The sequence below is a fragment of the Thamnophis sirtalis genome, unplaced genomic scaffold (assembly GCF_051295495.1).
Source record: "Thamnophis sirtalis isolate CommonGarterSnake01/CBP01778 unplaced genomic scaffold, rThaSir2_p1.2 scaffold_1, whole genome shotgun sequence".
Lineage (NCBI taxonomy): Eukaryota > Metazoa > Chordata > Lepidosauria > Squamata > Natricidae > Thamnophis > Thamnophis sirtalis.
In genome coordinates, this window is record NW_028261381.1 from 73332262 (window position 1) to 73348040 (window position 15779).

The 15779-nt window shown below is 39.5% G+C and overlaps 1 long non-coding RNA gene across 4 annotated transcripts; it reads right to left on the reverse strand.

Moving 5' to 3' along the window:
- Positions 1 to 641: 641 nt before the first annotated feature.
- LOC148049563 (uncharacterized) lies at positions 642 to 14277 on the reverse strand. 4 transcript variants are annotated; one of them, XR_015696741.1, is made up of 4 exons: positions 11648 to 14277; positions 10546 to 10639; positions 9464 to 9525; positions 642 to 5176 (listed from the first exon to the last, which is right to left on the reverse strand). It is a non-coding gene; the product is annotated as an uncharacterized LOC148049563 (long non-coding RNA). The 4 variants fall into 4 exon arrangements; XR_015696740.1 differs by having other exon boundaries at positions 9464 to 9528; XR_015696739.1 differs by having other exon boundaries at positions 642 to 1797; positions 5072 to 5176; positions 9464 to 10639.
- Positions 14278 to 15779: the final 1502 nt, after the last annotated feature.

A 15779-nucleotide genomic window follows, 5' to 3' on the forward strand; every position in this document is an offset into this window, starting at 1 on the left:
ATACTGACTACAGTTAATCGTTTCATTTGCTTCAGGCTTTACTTTTTTCTGTTTTGTAGTTTTATCATCCTTGAAGTTGTATTATTTCAATAAAAGAGCAGTTTAAAAATAACCAGGAGTCAGATATCAAAAACAAACTAAAAAACAGATGTTACACAAAGACTTGATAATGGTAAAAGCAGCGGTCTCTGCATTCATACTTACGTTTCTCAAACTGAGTATTTCTCAATTCTTCTAAAATGCCCTAGTTTTATGGCTTTGGGGAGTATATATAGATCCAGTTTGGTCTGGTGCTTAATATACCATACTAGAAACCAGGAGAGTATGAATTCTAGTTCAGGCTGGATAATTTTGGGCCAGTCACTGTTCCTGTGCCCAACCAACCTTTTAGGGTCGTTGTAGGAAAAATAGGTGGAACGAATATTAGGTTTTTTGCCTTAAGTTATTCATAAACATGCGTGCATGCGTGTGTGTGTAAAAAGAGTTGGCTGGTTGCTGCCATTTCAACCAGATAAAATTCTCTTTTACAGTGTCCTATGCCTGATTCGCTCTCCCACACAATGTCCCTCTATAGAAACTATTTCTTCCAGAAGTTCTTTTCTCTGCAACTGCTAGGCTCCAAAACCAAGAAAGACACATGGTGATTGTTCCAAGCTGGGTTCTTTATTATCCTGCGCCTATAAGTAGAATTCTGCCAAACCAAAGTACATTACTATTTACATCAAACATAAACTCTGAGAACTATTAGGGAAGGGCTGTCTTCTCCCTCTTTCTCTCACACAAAATACTGTGGACTGAGCTCCCTCTGATTGCTCTGGAATCCAGTCTACCTCATTCAAACAGATCAACATAACACTTCCCTCAAAAAATGCTAACCACAAGTTAACAAGCAGTTTTGTGAGCTTAATTAGTTTATTAGAATCTAGACTAGATCCTGCTGCTTCTTGAAACTGACTAGACCTTAATCAGTTTCATAGTGAATGATTTTGTTGTCAGGCCCATGAAATTTGCTTATAACCTCACACACAGTTTGGAAAATTATTTTTTAAAATTTCTGTCATATTTGCCAATGCCATTAACCAAGGTAGTCATAAACAAGGTGTGGTTGTAATGTATAAATATTTGAATATACATTTCTATCTTATCTTTCCAACAAGTTATGACAAGTAGTCAAGTCATGACTTTTGTTGCCAATTTCCATTATATATTTCAATTTATGGCTAGTTCTAAGATCTATTTTCTTTATTTTCAGAAAAAGGCTTTGCATGTTTTTCCAGATTCCAAGAATCAGGCTGCATCAATATGAACCAAAAAATGACCATAATTAAACATTTTTTGCAAGTTGCTTTCCTATTGGTCAAATAGATTTACTATTCCTTCTCATTGATTATTTCTATAGTTGCTCAGCAGCCTGTTTCTGGTTAATATTTATATTTCTGCTACATGTATAAACATGCCTGGCATATTAGTAAGCTATTAGACTTAATTTTCAGACAACTCGTTGCCACATTATTTCAGTTTAGCATGAGACATAACACAGACCTTTCTGTGGAAAAATTACTGAACTCATATTGGGGTGTGACTTCAGTTCTAATCTACAGCTAACGAAAGGGCAAGACAAGACTTCTGAAACTGGAGAAGAGCATAAAATTCACACTTTGTCCTCGGGATGGCCTTGAAATCATGTCATCTTTCAAGAAGCAATTTCCTCTTCTCTTGTTTTCTTCCAGCCATACCAAATATATTGCTGGAAGGATTGGATACTGCCTTCATTCGCACTGACCTTCTCTGAGTAGTCTGAGTAGAAGAAATATTTTCATGAATCACAGCATTTTTGTTATTTGTCATCTGCGGTGACTATTAAGGAGCAGGGTGCACAATTCTTAGAGGCGCAGAATGTCTGGTATTCCAAACAATGAAACCATATCTCAATAAATACGTATTATTTGGTAACTTTTTCTACAAAACTTCCCTTCTCTTGAGAGCTGTATCAATCAATCATGAAAAAAGCCTTACAAATTTAAAAAAAGTTATTTTTAGACCGAATCAAATCAAACAAAAAACATAATAAATAAAAATACTAAAATACACAATAAAAGCAGAATTATAGCTCCTTCATTAAATTATGAAGTAATCACTATATTAGTTAATGAAACATCTATATAAGACAGGAAGAAGCTAGCAAGGAGGAAATATTACATTTTATTAAGTCCACTTTAGTAAAAAATATGGATTGGATGAAATCCAACATTTATACAAGCAGAAGACAAGTATACTCCATAAATACTTTCCAACTCCTAGCAGTGGCTTATGTTGTATTGAATCAAATTATCCTAGCATATTATTCTAGCTGCTCCATTATATTCTCTTGATCCTCCTGACTTATGGTGGCTTACAAAGCATGGTACATTTTACTGAGCTTCAGGGAGGCAGAAAAACTGCATAAGCTCCTACCTCCTCCAGTGAAATTCAGACATTTTCTCTTCCTTGCTACAATCTGGCTAGAAATACATTCCAATGCTCCATAGGTCTCATGCTTTTTGACAGATGCAGGAGGAGATGGGATATGTTCTGGGCATTAAAGTCCAACATTTAACTTTGGCCTTTATGTAAAATATGCCATTGTGAACAGAGATGGGCTTCACATAATTTAACAACCGGTTCGCCTGGAGCAGAACTGAAAATGTGAACATGTGCATAGCAATTGCTAAATAGCAAATTACATGACCTGTCCCTGACAGGCTTACATTACTTCCCATCTGATTGTTCAGTGAGACATCACAGGATTGTGAATTTTGATTTTACTTCGGTGTTCTCCATTAAGACAGTTTGCTACAAGCCAGTTGTGAAGCACACAAATAGCAATCATATGACTTGCAAGACATTATAACAGTTGTAAATCTGAGGATTGGTCACAAAACTGTTTTTTTTAAAATACTGTTGTAACTTCAAACAGTTGCTAAATGAAACAGCCGGTAAATGAGGACTACCTGTATTTCACATACTGTTTGGCAGTATAACACATTTTTCGTTTATTCGTACTTGGTGATGGAATTCATGCTTGGCATGCAAAAAATTCCAAATTCAACATCAGAAAAAGCTAGGAGAACCCCTCTCTAAAACTGCCACCAGTCATAGCACCACTCTTAGGCTAAATGTCCAAAGACTGATGCTGCAGAAAAGTTCCCTGCATAAAGATACACTCTTCATATCTGCCTTGCAGCTGTTGCCTTTATACTCCCTCCTCTTTTTCCATGAAGAACACACCAATAGGTTCACAAAGTACAAGCAATCCTTGGGTTAACAACATCCAATAGAAGGGCAAACCCTAGATATGAATGGGCTGTCTATTTGGCAGACAGTGTTCTCCTTCCAGCCAATGAAGTAAAGACGTGCATTAATGCAACCAGCTTTCCGTGGTTCCTGAAAGCATTGCTCAATTTAAGTACTTTGTCAAGTTTGAAGACGAACATCTGTCATTTTAGCAATTGGCGAGTTCTGACTTAAATACAAATTTGGATTAAAGACAGAGTTAGGGTACAGAACTCATTCTTAACCAGGGACCACACTGTATACTAAATAAGCAATTTGGCTTTATAAAGCCAGCTCTGAAGTTTGCAAAAAATGGCTCATGATTTAGTATGTCATGCAAGCCCAGCTAGTGTAGTATAGATCAGTGTTTTTTAACCTGTGATCCAGGAACGCCAGGAGGTCAGCAATGTCATAATGGGGGGTTAATGAGAGCTTGATGAAATGTTACTATTTAAATCTTCAGTTAAGTCTTGGGGGACCGTGGTCACAAGAGGAATTTAAAGGGGGTCTATGGTGAAGAAAAGGTTGAGAATCACTGTTGTAGATTATTCAGTAAGCCATCAAGCTTACTTAAATCAAGCATAGATTAGCATGTAATGGAAACTCAAGACTGATGATACTTTCAAGATCTTTAAAGAACCAAGTATAACATCTTGTTTTTGTCAGACAGCATCTTTAAACATTGTATCTTCATTTGGTCAAGAGAAGTTGACCAGCTTCTTAGAGAATAACAATCATTTTCAACTCAAGCAATTTGAGATTGCCTAGCAATTCTGTTTATGTAGAAATGATGAGATTCAGCAAGAGCACATTCCAATCTATGATTGAAATGCCTATCCTTAACTGATGCCCCCAAGACCTCTCACTATGATTGCCACTATGGGTTGGATCAGATGATTATGATCCAGTTGGGAAGCTCACTGAATATTAAGTACCAGCTCTCTTTGAGCAGCGTTTTGGTTCTACAAGTGAAGAGATGAAGGCCTTCCAGTTTACGGCTTCATGCGCTTTGACAGAATTTTTAGGACCAGGCACATAGGCTGTATCAATAATACATTCCTGTCATTGAATATTTTATTAATTTGACTTCTGCTGCTTGCTGTTCCCATTTCAAGGCTGCCGGGTTGTTTCTAATTAAAATTTTATGTCATGAGAGAAAACTGCTCACTTCAGGGGAGAGTTTGCTATTCTGCCTCTCAACAATTAAAGCAATAATAGGAGGCATTTTTGGCTACTGTAAATGGCTCCTAAGGACTGGATGGAAAATGAGGAAGACCTACCTACCCAGTCTTTAGCCAACATAATAACATATGGACATAAAATTTGCCATCTCTGCTGCTGATTATTCTATCCCTGCTGCCTCAATTCTAGCTAGGTGTGCAAGATGGAAGTCCTGATTTTGGGTGCACAGGGTGTGTTAAACAATGTCAGGAGTTCCACCCTCTGGCTTTGACACCCTCCCCCTTTTGAATGTCCCCAGCCAGGAAGAAACCATCTGCCAAGCACAGCATTGGTATAGTTAGCAGAAGGTTTGGACAGATGGCTGGATTTAGCCATCGGCGCAAACTTGTACCTGCAAGCCAACTGACTAGCAGGCTTCCCCAGGTGTGGAATTTTGAAAGAACAGTAAATCTGGGAGGTTTAAGCCACGCTGATAGTATTAGCAACTGGCAGGCACTCCCAAATACACTGTTCAGTGGGCAGGGGAGTATCTAATAAAGCAGGAGAGCTTTAATCTGAGTCAGTCAAGAAATATTACCGGCAATATAGAGTCCTTCTTCTGGCAACATATCCCCCTCCTCCTGTTGTCTTCCGTGCTTCTTCAAAATCTCTTCCGGAGAGTTTGGAAATCCATCAAGTAGTGCTAGGGGATCCGAAGGAAGAGAGAGTCTGAATCTATTGCTTTTATTTCTCCTGGCCAAGGGGAAGCATTCTTAGCTCTTTCTGATGAGAAAAAAAGCTAGTTCTAATTCACTATTGTGCAGTACTCCAAACTAAGGAAAACCACAAGCCTCAGTTTTTCAAAAGGTTATCAGATGGCTCTTATTAAAGGCCATTCTTCCCCAGTTTGCTTTTTAGCTTCTAAAAATGCCTTTTGCAATTCAATGTTATCCCAAGGAACCCACCTATTTCAGTTGTAAACTTATTTTTATGGGACTGATATAATTATTTACTGATAAAGGGTTAATAATGAATCAGCTAGTGTCAGTTTGAAGCTGAATCCTTTCAGCAGATAATGGCCTAGGTTTAGAGAAGCAGTTCCACAAAAATGATTTTATGGTTGTAGATGATGACTTATATTGCCATGCACAAATATAAACAGTGCCCTGTTGGATCAAACTTCTGGCCCTTTTAGCCCACAGCAGTCTGTTTTCACACTGGCTAACCAACAGCACAAGGAAGCCCATTAGTCTCTCAACAAATGTCCTGCGGAGACAGTTATACTGGCATCGAGGCTAATAGTCCTAACTGTACTTTAATATGACTGCTGTAATGAGTAATGTCAGATGCTCAGAGCTATTTCCTGACTGGAGTGGCATACAAATCTAAGCAAGTAAATTTTTAAAAGCCCACTAATCCAGTTGAAGCTGCTGCTTGGGAAAAAGGAAAGGTCCTTAATTTTTAACCCATTTTTGCAGTTGTTCTACCATTCTTGCTATACTAGGTGGCCCTCAGTTGTTTGAAACAGATTTTCAGGGTACGAAAGGCTGCAGCAAGAATTGACAATAATCATCTCTTAGAAAGTGGAGTTCCATTCAGAGGATCTGCAGGGCTGATACAAGGACGAGGTGGTAATAGAAATTGTTTTCTGACCAACTGGTTTAATTTAACTGATTTAAACTATCAATATTAAATAGAAGAGATTTTATTGAATGTACAGCTAGAGTGTCTTTTCCCGAGATCATGCTTATATACTTAGTTTTATTAAATGCCATTGGATATGGCTCAAGAACACCAGCTCACTGCCAAGCTTTTTTTTAAAGAAATCAAACCCTTAGTGCTACCTGTTATTAGGATTTAATAAGATCAATAACAGTAGCCCTTTTAACTGTAATGCAAAAAAACAATACTATTTTGGATAGTTGCTATCATATGATGAAATTCTACATTATAATTTAGGAAATCAGGTCCAGGGAATCAATTTTATAATTTTAATTAAAGAAGGCAGTTTATAGAAATGTCTAAAGAATATATAGCATAGAAAAGCCAATTGTAAAATCAGACATTTTCTCCAGGCAATTAAAAATAATATGGGAAAGAAACAGAAGAGGGAACAGAGATAGATTGTATTGCACCTTCTCAATGTTGTGGATTTCAATTCTGATCTGTCCCAATCAGCATAGATAATGACAGTGATAACTAAATTCTAAAACACATGTAGGCAAGGAAGTTATCTATCCCCGAAAGGATTAATGGCTTCAATTCACTTTTATGAAATCTCAAAAAATGTCATCGAAGATATCACAAAATTTAATGAAAAAAAGAAGCTGGAATAAAATGGAAAATGAAAGTACTTAGACAAGGCATAGTAAAAATGAAAGAAAAGGACTATTCATTCCAGTGAACACTGTAAAATCTAATCAGTAGACTAACAAATTGGATTAAGATTGGAAGGGGAAAAAGCAGCATGAGAAATTAATATATCACTATATGAAGTAGATGAAAATTGAATAGAACAATTTGATTTATGAAGTACAAATTTATAGTTTATATTACAGAGGTCAACAGAAATATTTTAAAAACAGATTGTCTGAAACACAACACAAAACTTCCAGAATTTAAAGAACTATCCCAAGTATGAGGTATGCCATCTGAGTAATAATAATTGTGAACCAATTCTTATCACACCCAGCTAGGTGGCAGAATTTAGCCAGTGCACTCATGATGTTACCTAATTTAGGTAATGAAACATCTGCAAGAAAACAACCAAGTGCAGAGCACCAAGGACCCCTCATTTCAACTCTAAGATACAAATATTATCCTTTATTGGAATTTAGCCAGTCTTGGCTGCCCTCAAGAAGCCACACGGAATTGGATCTAGTTAATTCGTACACCTGGATTGAATGCCTTCAGAAATGCCAGATACATTAGGAACTTCAACAAACATCTTAGAAGAAGTTAATAGCAAGTCTACTGAGACACTAAGAGGCAAGCCAGGTTTGAAAGGTTTTACTGTTTATCCTGTCCGAATTTTCCTATATATGCACATGGGCACCCATGCACAAACACAAACACACACACACACAGGGTGGGGGGGAGAGTTCAGAAAGACACTAAAAAAAAACCCTTGGCTTTAGTGAAGTCCTTACTCTAATATTAGTAAAATTCCACAAGCAGTAACATTTGAGTAGGAATAGGGCTATAAAAAAATGAGGTGACAACTGCTGGAATTGCTTCTTTACTAGTGATGCAAGTTAAGCATGCAAATAATAATCCATTAGTAAATTACCACCCCTCCAGCTTCACAACACAGGATTTTAACCAACTTTGGAATCTCAGTAAATGCACAGGTGCGTAAGAAAACCAAGTTACAGAATTCTGCTATTCTAGGGCAGAAGGAATAGCAACAATATTTGCAGCAATTTAATTCTGTAGCTTTTTACTGCAACGTCAAGGTGATGTTTCACCAGCTTATGGACTAAAATATTTCCCCCTTAATTATGGCTTCCTAGAAAACATCTATGTGTGAGATATGGGAAGATCATTTGTAGCATTTTAGGAGAAAGTGATTAACTTACTGAAATTATTTGTGATGAAGGGCTAAATAATTACTTTATAAGCAATATTTCTTTTCTTTTTCTTTGCTATATATTTTCTTTCCATTTTTTTCCTTTCTGCACTTTATATTTTGCTATTTTTGTCTTTTTAAAAAGATTGCATTAGTTTTCATCTTTATATTTGTAATGTTTAATAAAATGACCACCCCAAAAATATCTATGTATCTAGAGGACAAAGTGATACTTTCCCTGGAAAACAGAATCTAGGCAGTTCCTGGAAACAGACAGAAGCAGTGTAAAATTGGGTTCCCTCATGCTGAGATGAAAGGCAAAATGGAAGACACCCTGGATTCAGTAGATCAGAGGTGGAAAAAAAACAAAGGCAATCTTCACTCAACATGACAGAGGTGGGCAAATTCTGTTTTTCCAGGAATGGCCTGTTTCATCCTGAACACACTGAATTATTATTGGTTCAGAGATTAACTTCCCCACTCCAAATGCTAGATCCTTTAAATGGTGGAATTGGCACAACTTGGAAGAAAGAAAGTAGTATTTTGGAGGTCCCTAACAACATATTTTGTATATAGCCAATGCTAAGCCACTTTTTTGTTTAATCATAGTTTACAGAATAAAGCATAATTAGCTGGGTTCCTGTAACACAGTAAAGCATCCAAGATGATTTACAAACCATACTGGTTGTATTCATGTATCACATTAAGCAACAAACAAACCATCGTTTGGCTTACTACGGTGCGTCAAACTATTACAATTTGAGTCATGTGGCATCTTGAAGCATCATAGTTTTATTATATAGTACACTGTATACAGGACTACACTTCACTCTTCTTTTTATGCAGCATTTTAATAGCCCCCTGGAAAAAGTTATTCAAGTAAAGTTAGGGCAGGATTCAATCACAATGACTGGCTACCTTGTTGCTCTCAGGTATAACCCTTCTTTTCCAAAAAGACAGCTAAGATTAAATGCAGAATCATATGCTGGCCAGGAATATGCTTTTTCACTAAGCTGATCCCTTGGTAAGCGGGAAAGCCGATAAATTCTAGACTATGGATGGGAGAGGCAAAAAAGGAAAAACAACAACAACCCAGGCCTGGTTCCTGGGGCAAAGGCCTCACTCTGCCAGGGCAGTTTATATCAACTAGGCCACAGGATTCTTTTCAGCCAACTTGCTTGGAGGGTACTCTACTCAGATGATTTTAGCAGCATCAGCCAATCTTGGTTGATCTGGATCAGAAGATTCTGGCTGTTTCTGGATGACTGAGAACTATCTCCTGGTGGAATTTCCTGCCAAGTAGTTTTAAGAAGCATTACATAAGACTGTGCTTACACTTTTATGTAAGGAACATGTGCCGTTCTGGTGCTCTTGGCCCAAAATGCTATTTATAGTCTCTTGGGATCATGCTGGTATACTTACAGACTCCATAATACATTAGAAACCAGAACATTTCATTCATCTTTGCTTCATTCTCCAGCTGCCTTCTCCAGATAAATAAAAAGAAGGAAAACAAGAGCATCTTAATGAAAAACACATTAAGAAATTGAACATCCTTCAATGCAGATTCCTTACAGACTGAAAGCATTTTTCCTATCTGCTTCTCAGATTGCATAATTTTGCTTTTCTCTTTTGCTTACAGTTCAATACTGAAAGGGTTTGCTGTGGGCTTGACTCCTGTCACCAGAATTTTCACATTTACAATACAAAGTTATTGATTATCTCAGTTCTTAACATGCTGATAATTAATCACACAATAGATTAGTAGGCATTTACCACTGATACTACAATTGCTACATTGAGCTCCTGAAGGAAAAATGTGACATAAATCACTTTGTTAAATAAATATTGCTGCCTAGTACCAATATAAGCAAGGGGTTTGAAACATCCTTCTCTTAAAATTATGAACTTTTTTAAAAAAAGTATAGAAAGTCATTTAACCTTTTTTGAGCATAAGCATGTGAGAGTCAGGATAGCACCGAATATTAAAAAGTATTTGACATTATTGTGTCAATGTTGTCTATTGTTATTATTTTTATTCTGTTGGTTTTGAGTGTTCTGTTACTTCTGTTTATTCTGGTTGTTCAACACCCAGAGCTACAATTATAAAATTGTTAGCTATATAAATCAATATAATAAATATATCAAGGGCTGACTTTGCTTAGTGTTCTAGGTCAGTCAAAGCTGACTATGCGGCAAATATAAAACTATAGAGGCTTCACTAATCTGAGGATTATGATCCACTACAACTCACAAAAACACTTTTTAATAAATGTACACGAATAGGTTGCAAAATATCTGAGTTAGTGTAAGGTACATTTTGTGCACCTGCTTTTTACAATCAGACTTTCTGTAGGATAGACTTTCTACAACCTGCAAATCATCAATTACCAAGGGATCAAATTTCCATTGCTCTTCGGATACATATGGGAATGTCCAAAAACAAACCAGCACAGGTTTTAACTAGATTCTTATTTAACCAAGGAAACCAGAAAAATTATTACTTGTTTAGAGTAATCTGTGTTTGCATCTGCACATTCCTTTCTTAACATTTTCAATATCATGTTCCTGAATGTCCCAAGACTGTGAATAAATAAACTCTAAGAAAGTAAAATAGAATTATTTTAATAATGAATCACTACAGTCTGCTGTATTAGGAACTTTGGAAGACAATTATGTTGGGAATTTAGCATGAACATTCCATTCCAGTTTAGCCATGTTTTTAATAGATGCTGAGGTGGTCTCTCTCTCTCTCTCTCTCTCTCTCCCTCCCTCCCTCCCTCCCCCCCTCTCTCCCCCTACCCTTCCAAACATAGTTCTCTCTAGTAATGTGGAAGTTTCATTTTTTATTTGTTGAGACTGTTGAAAGAAATGATTAAATAATAAAATACACAAAAAAGTTTAATAAAAGGAAACTGTTAAGTGTTAGAAACCATGGCAATTTTGGTTGAGACACACAGTGAATTGGAATATAAAGTTTCTATAACCTAAAAGAAAACTCTTATATAAGAAATAAATATTTTCATCGCACTATATTATTTCCAATGAACTAAATAAATCCATTCACACATCTAACGTAAATCCTTTTTCAAACCTAAGTGCAAAATTTGATATAATTAACATTAAAATACCAATTATAACTTATGAATCTTCTCTCCAATATATGTTGCATATTAGTAAGTTATGCTCCCCCCCCCAGTGGTGGGTTTCAAAATTTTTTAGAACCTCCTCAGGTGTGGCCTGCTTTGTAGGAGTGGCTTGCTGGCCATGTGACTGGGTGGGCATGGCTTGCCAGTCATGTGACTGGGTGGGCGTGGCCAACCTGTAAAATGTGGTGAAACTCACTTAACAACGCTTTTCCTTAGCAACCAAAATGTTGGCTCAGAAACTCTGGCATTTGAAGCATGCAAGTCTACTACACTGACTGGCTTTCTAAATTATGCTATTTCCACTTAAATTCCATTAAATCTATTGCAGTTTACATGAGGGAAATCGGCCTACCCTCAACTGGCCTAACTCAGATGCCAACCAGCCTATAGCTTTTCCCGATGTCATTCTTCAGCTACTTTTCTCTTCTGATTCATTTATGTTACCAGCAAAACTAACCAGTTCAGAATAAAGTCCTTTTCCATTGGTTGAAGAGCAGCTGCAAAATGAGGCCCAGGGAAAGGTGGATTTTCCCAGTGTTGGATGAAACCGACCATAAACCATTCCTCTTTACATTCTGGTATAAAATAGAAAATGTGTGAAAATAAGCCATTTTGCAATGTGCAAAAACTGTATGGAAAAAAGGAAAGATGACTAAAAATTGCACATGTGAGCCGACACATTTTATGGCAGATGACAGTGAACGGAAGAAAAATTAAACAGCAAATGTAAAGCTAGTTCTCTGCATAATTTTGAAATATCTAATAAATGATTTAAAACTGCATTGTTGTTTTCATCAAAATTTGAGGATAGATTCCACAGTGCCTTCAATAGCACCAGCCAAAATCTGCCTCAAATGAAGGAACAAGCATTCATTGTGGGAGGACGATAAATTTAGGAAGGAGGGGGACTCCAGAGATATCTTACATATAAAAATAGGTAATGGAAATTAATGCTCCAAAGATTAAAGTCTCCTTACCTGTTTGAAGAATACATTTCTTCATTACTGTGCGCTGTGACAGATCTTAAATTCAATAAAATCTCCTTTATGGAAGTTTTCAAGAAAATGATGTCTGTCTGATTGACTGAGATGCTATCTGTTGTACGTGCATGTTTAAGGGAGGGGATGTTCAATTCCTTACTTATTTTATAATCTTTCTAGGCAGATTTAGATCTCATCACATAACCATTTTACTGGAAGAATCTGAGTAATTCCAACTAAATCCAGACCTTTTTTAGTCTAAAGTTCCTTGGACAAAAAAAAAAAAAAAACCCAGACTGCTTAAAATGATAACAAATGCATTTCATTCTGAGTCTGTCTAATACACTCAATGGGAAAAAGCATTCACAGTGCAAGTCTGCTTTCTTACAGTAGATATGGTTGTGCAAGCTGTTAAAAGGTTGGACATTCAACTCTTTCAGAGAAACCTTTCTCCTTATGGTCTTTAGGTTGGAAGGGCAGTCATCAGGCTCCAAGATGTAGCCGCTTCTAGAGGGCAGGTGAGTTACAGAAGAAGACACAGTGATGTCCGAGAAGCAGGTTAGCCGCTGTCACACGCACAGTGGGGACATAGCAGCACAATGTGCGTTAGTCAGTGGCTCACCTGCTTCTGGAGAATTAACCAAACAGGCATCCGCTTCTAGGGTACCAATGACAGGCAATCACCCTATCTCACCCCACCTCACCCTCTAACTGAGCACCTGAAATAAAAACATATATCAGCAGGATCACTGTCCTTATTAACTGTTTGTCTGCATTATTTCAGACATTTAGACCCAATTCTAAATAATCTCAAGGCAGCTTCCTTTTCAGTCTCCTTGTCCTTTCCAACTTCTGTAACACAATAACAAAACAACAGAACTTTTGGGCACAGTCTTACTTTCTCCTATGCCCCCAGATCTGCAATTGCCCCCATTCCTCAGCATAGCCATTGGATTTGAGTTGGGGAGCATGGAATTGTAGTCTAACATAACAGGAGAGCAAAAGTCTGTTTTATATTCATCCTCAGCTCTGTAAAATATAAACCCACTCTTTAAATAAATTTAGGGGACCTTTCCATCACCACTCATACCTAAGACAAAATTGCTTGGAAAAATATTTAGGAAAATACTACACTACCCCAAGTGTTTCAGAAAGGCAAGAGATGCTACGAGGGGAGGTTTACACTGTTGCAATAAGTCCCGTCTCCCTCTGGAGAACAATTCCCCCACTTGTCAGAGTAGTAACAAATTCCCATTGATTTTTAGCGGAATGAATCGGATCTTTGGTCCTGCAGCGATTTTCTTCGGGGACACAGTACATACTTCCACGGTATTCGTCCTCCTCCAAGCCAACTTGGTGTTTTATTACTTTTCAAACCCGCAGTTCAACAAGCAGTTCGCCAACATCCTCCAGGAGCAAACAGCGATCCTCTCTCTCTCTCCCTGCGATCCTTAGTTCAGAGGGCGTCGAGGCAGACAGGATAAACTTTTCCAGCGACCAGGCAGGGCTGGTTCCTCGTCAAAGCATCCCTCCCAATTTGCAATTTCAATACTCAGCGGGCAAAGGGGCTAAAAGCAAATCGCCACACCGAAAGTCCAAGCGCTCTTTTTTTTTTTTTACCTGCCGGGCGAAGTCAGGTCTGTCCGTGACCTCGTTCGAACCCCACCGACTCCGGATACTCGGGCGAAGGTCCCACCGCCTTGCTTTTTTTTTTTTTTAGTTGTCTGCAACGCAATTCCTTTTGCCGCTTTGGAAAGAAGGGGCTTTCCTCTAACCAGCTCCCATTGGCTAGGGGGACCGCAGCCGGAGTCCCCATGCCTCCCTTCCACTCTCCGCGGAGTTCTCCGAAGTGCCTGAACTTCGAGAGCGCTTGCCAGGCACTGCCTGGTACAGCCTCGCGCTCTCATTCCACGGCGCCAGCTTCCGGGATTTCGAGCCTTCAGGGACTGTTTTCCCTTTTCAGCCGGAGAGGAAGAGGGCGGTGGCAAAGCCTCTTGTTCTCTTTGCGCTCCCTAAAACAGTCAGCCCAGCCCGGCGCGGCTCGCACACACCAACCCATGCCGACCCACTGCAGCCGTGCAACCTGCTTTCCCTTTGGCTCCCCCGCCCCGCCCTAACTCCATGCAAATCGAGCTCGTGACGTAATGCCGCGATGGTCCAATGGGAGCTGCGTCCGGCAACCCGGCAGTCGCGCCCTCCGTCGGCCTGGCCAATCCGAGGGATGCTCTCCGTGCCCGAGGGCCGGGCAACTCCCTCCCTCCCTTCCCTGTGAGTTACAGCGCGGGGTGCGGCGCGTTCGTTTCTGCACGTCCTTACTTTAGGGAGGAACCAACTGTACTTGCCCGAGCTTCAGTACCGCGCTCCCACACCTCCCTTCCCCGCAATGATTGCCGCCAGCCAACCTCCTTTTTTTTCACTGGGGAGGGGGGACAAGCTTTCACGCCAGGGTGAGTCTCAGGACTCCGTGCGTTGTTTTTGACGCGCGTGCTTCGGCTCGCCGCCTTCTCTCCCCTTTTTCGGCGGGTGGGGGGGGAGGATGCTAAATGGTACAGCCCGGCTTGGGCTTTGCCATGAGGACAGTGTCAGTGTGCACGTAGCAAGCGCAGAAGCAGCAGAAGGACGGGTCCCAAGCGACGCGCGGTGCCGACGGGGCGGGCGCGCGCGCGCCCCTGGATGTTCCCCGGACGGCCGCCGAGGCAGCTGCTGTTTGCAGCTGGCGCGCGCTGTCCTCAAAGGCTCTTTTGAGCTCCGGCGCCCGAACCTTCCTTGGCCCCGTTCTAAGGAAGGGGAAGAAGAAGTAAAAGGAATCCCGCCCCGCTTTTTTTTTTACCTCATTTGCTTTCTTTTTTTTTTTTGTAAGGATGCGCGTGCGCGAGCGTGTGTGCGTGCAAAAAGCTCAAGGGACCTAGTTATCTTTAGTACTGGAACAGGACATTCAAGACGCTGCAAATCTTGCATGCTGCCTGGGATGGTCCGCTTACTTCATGGGCACCCCACCTGAGTCCCCTGCTTTACACGTTGGCGTCCCTTGTTTGCTCCAAACAAATTCTTCTTAGCTGGCCTTTATAAGCAAATAACGCAGAGAAGATGCATTTAAGAACACTGAAGAAAAGTGATCCACCAAGCAAATCCTTCAGGAACGCTTTTACTTATGTAGGAAGCCACAGATTAAAATATTCTTTATTCTTAATATTAAAAAGAGGCAGGATGGAATATTTCTCCTAAAGGAGAAGAGAAGAAAATTTTTAACGAAGGCAGAAAGTGGCCCCAATCTTTCTTCCATAGGAAAACAGCCTCAAGCAGAAGCATAAGAAGCTGGTCTTTAGGAGATTTTGTATCCATGCAGAAAGACTTGGTTAATCTATTCATAAGCAAAGAGATTCCAAATAAGCAACACAATTAGGCAAGCCAAAACTGACAAGATTAGCTCAGACAAACACCTGGGATGTGCATTTCCCCTTTTGCCTGTAAAACCAGCCATGACCCCTACAGGACACCCTAGGAATCTGGCAACAGTCATTAAAATACTCAAGAACAGGCATCTCAATCACAAAGCCCCAAAGAATGTATACAAACCTACCTACTCTCAACTCCCATTTTGTCAGCCAC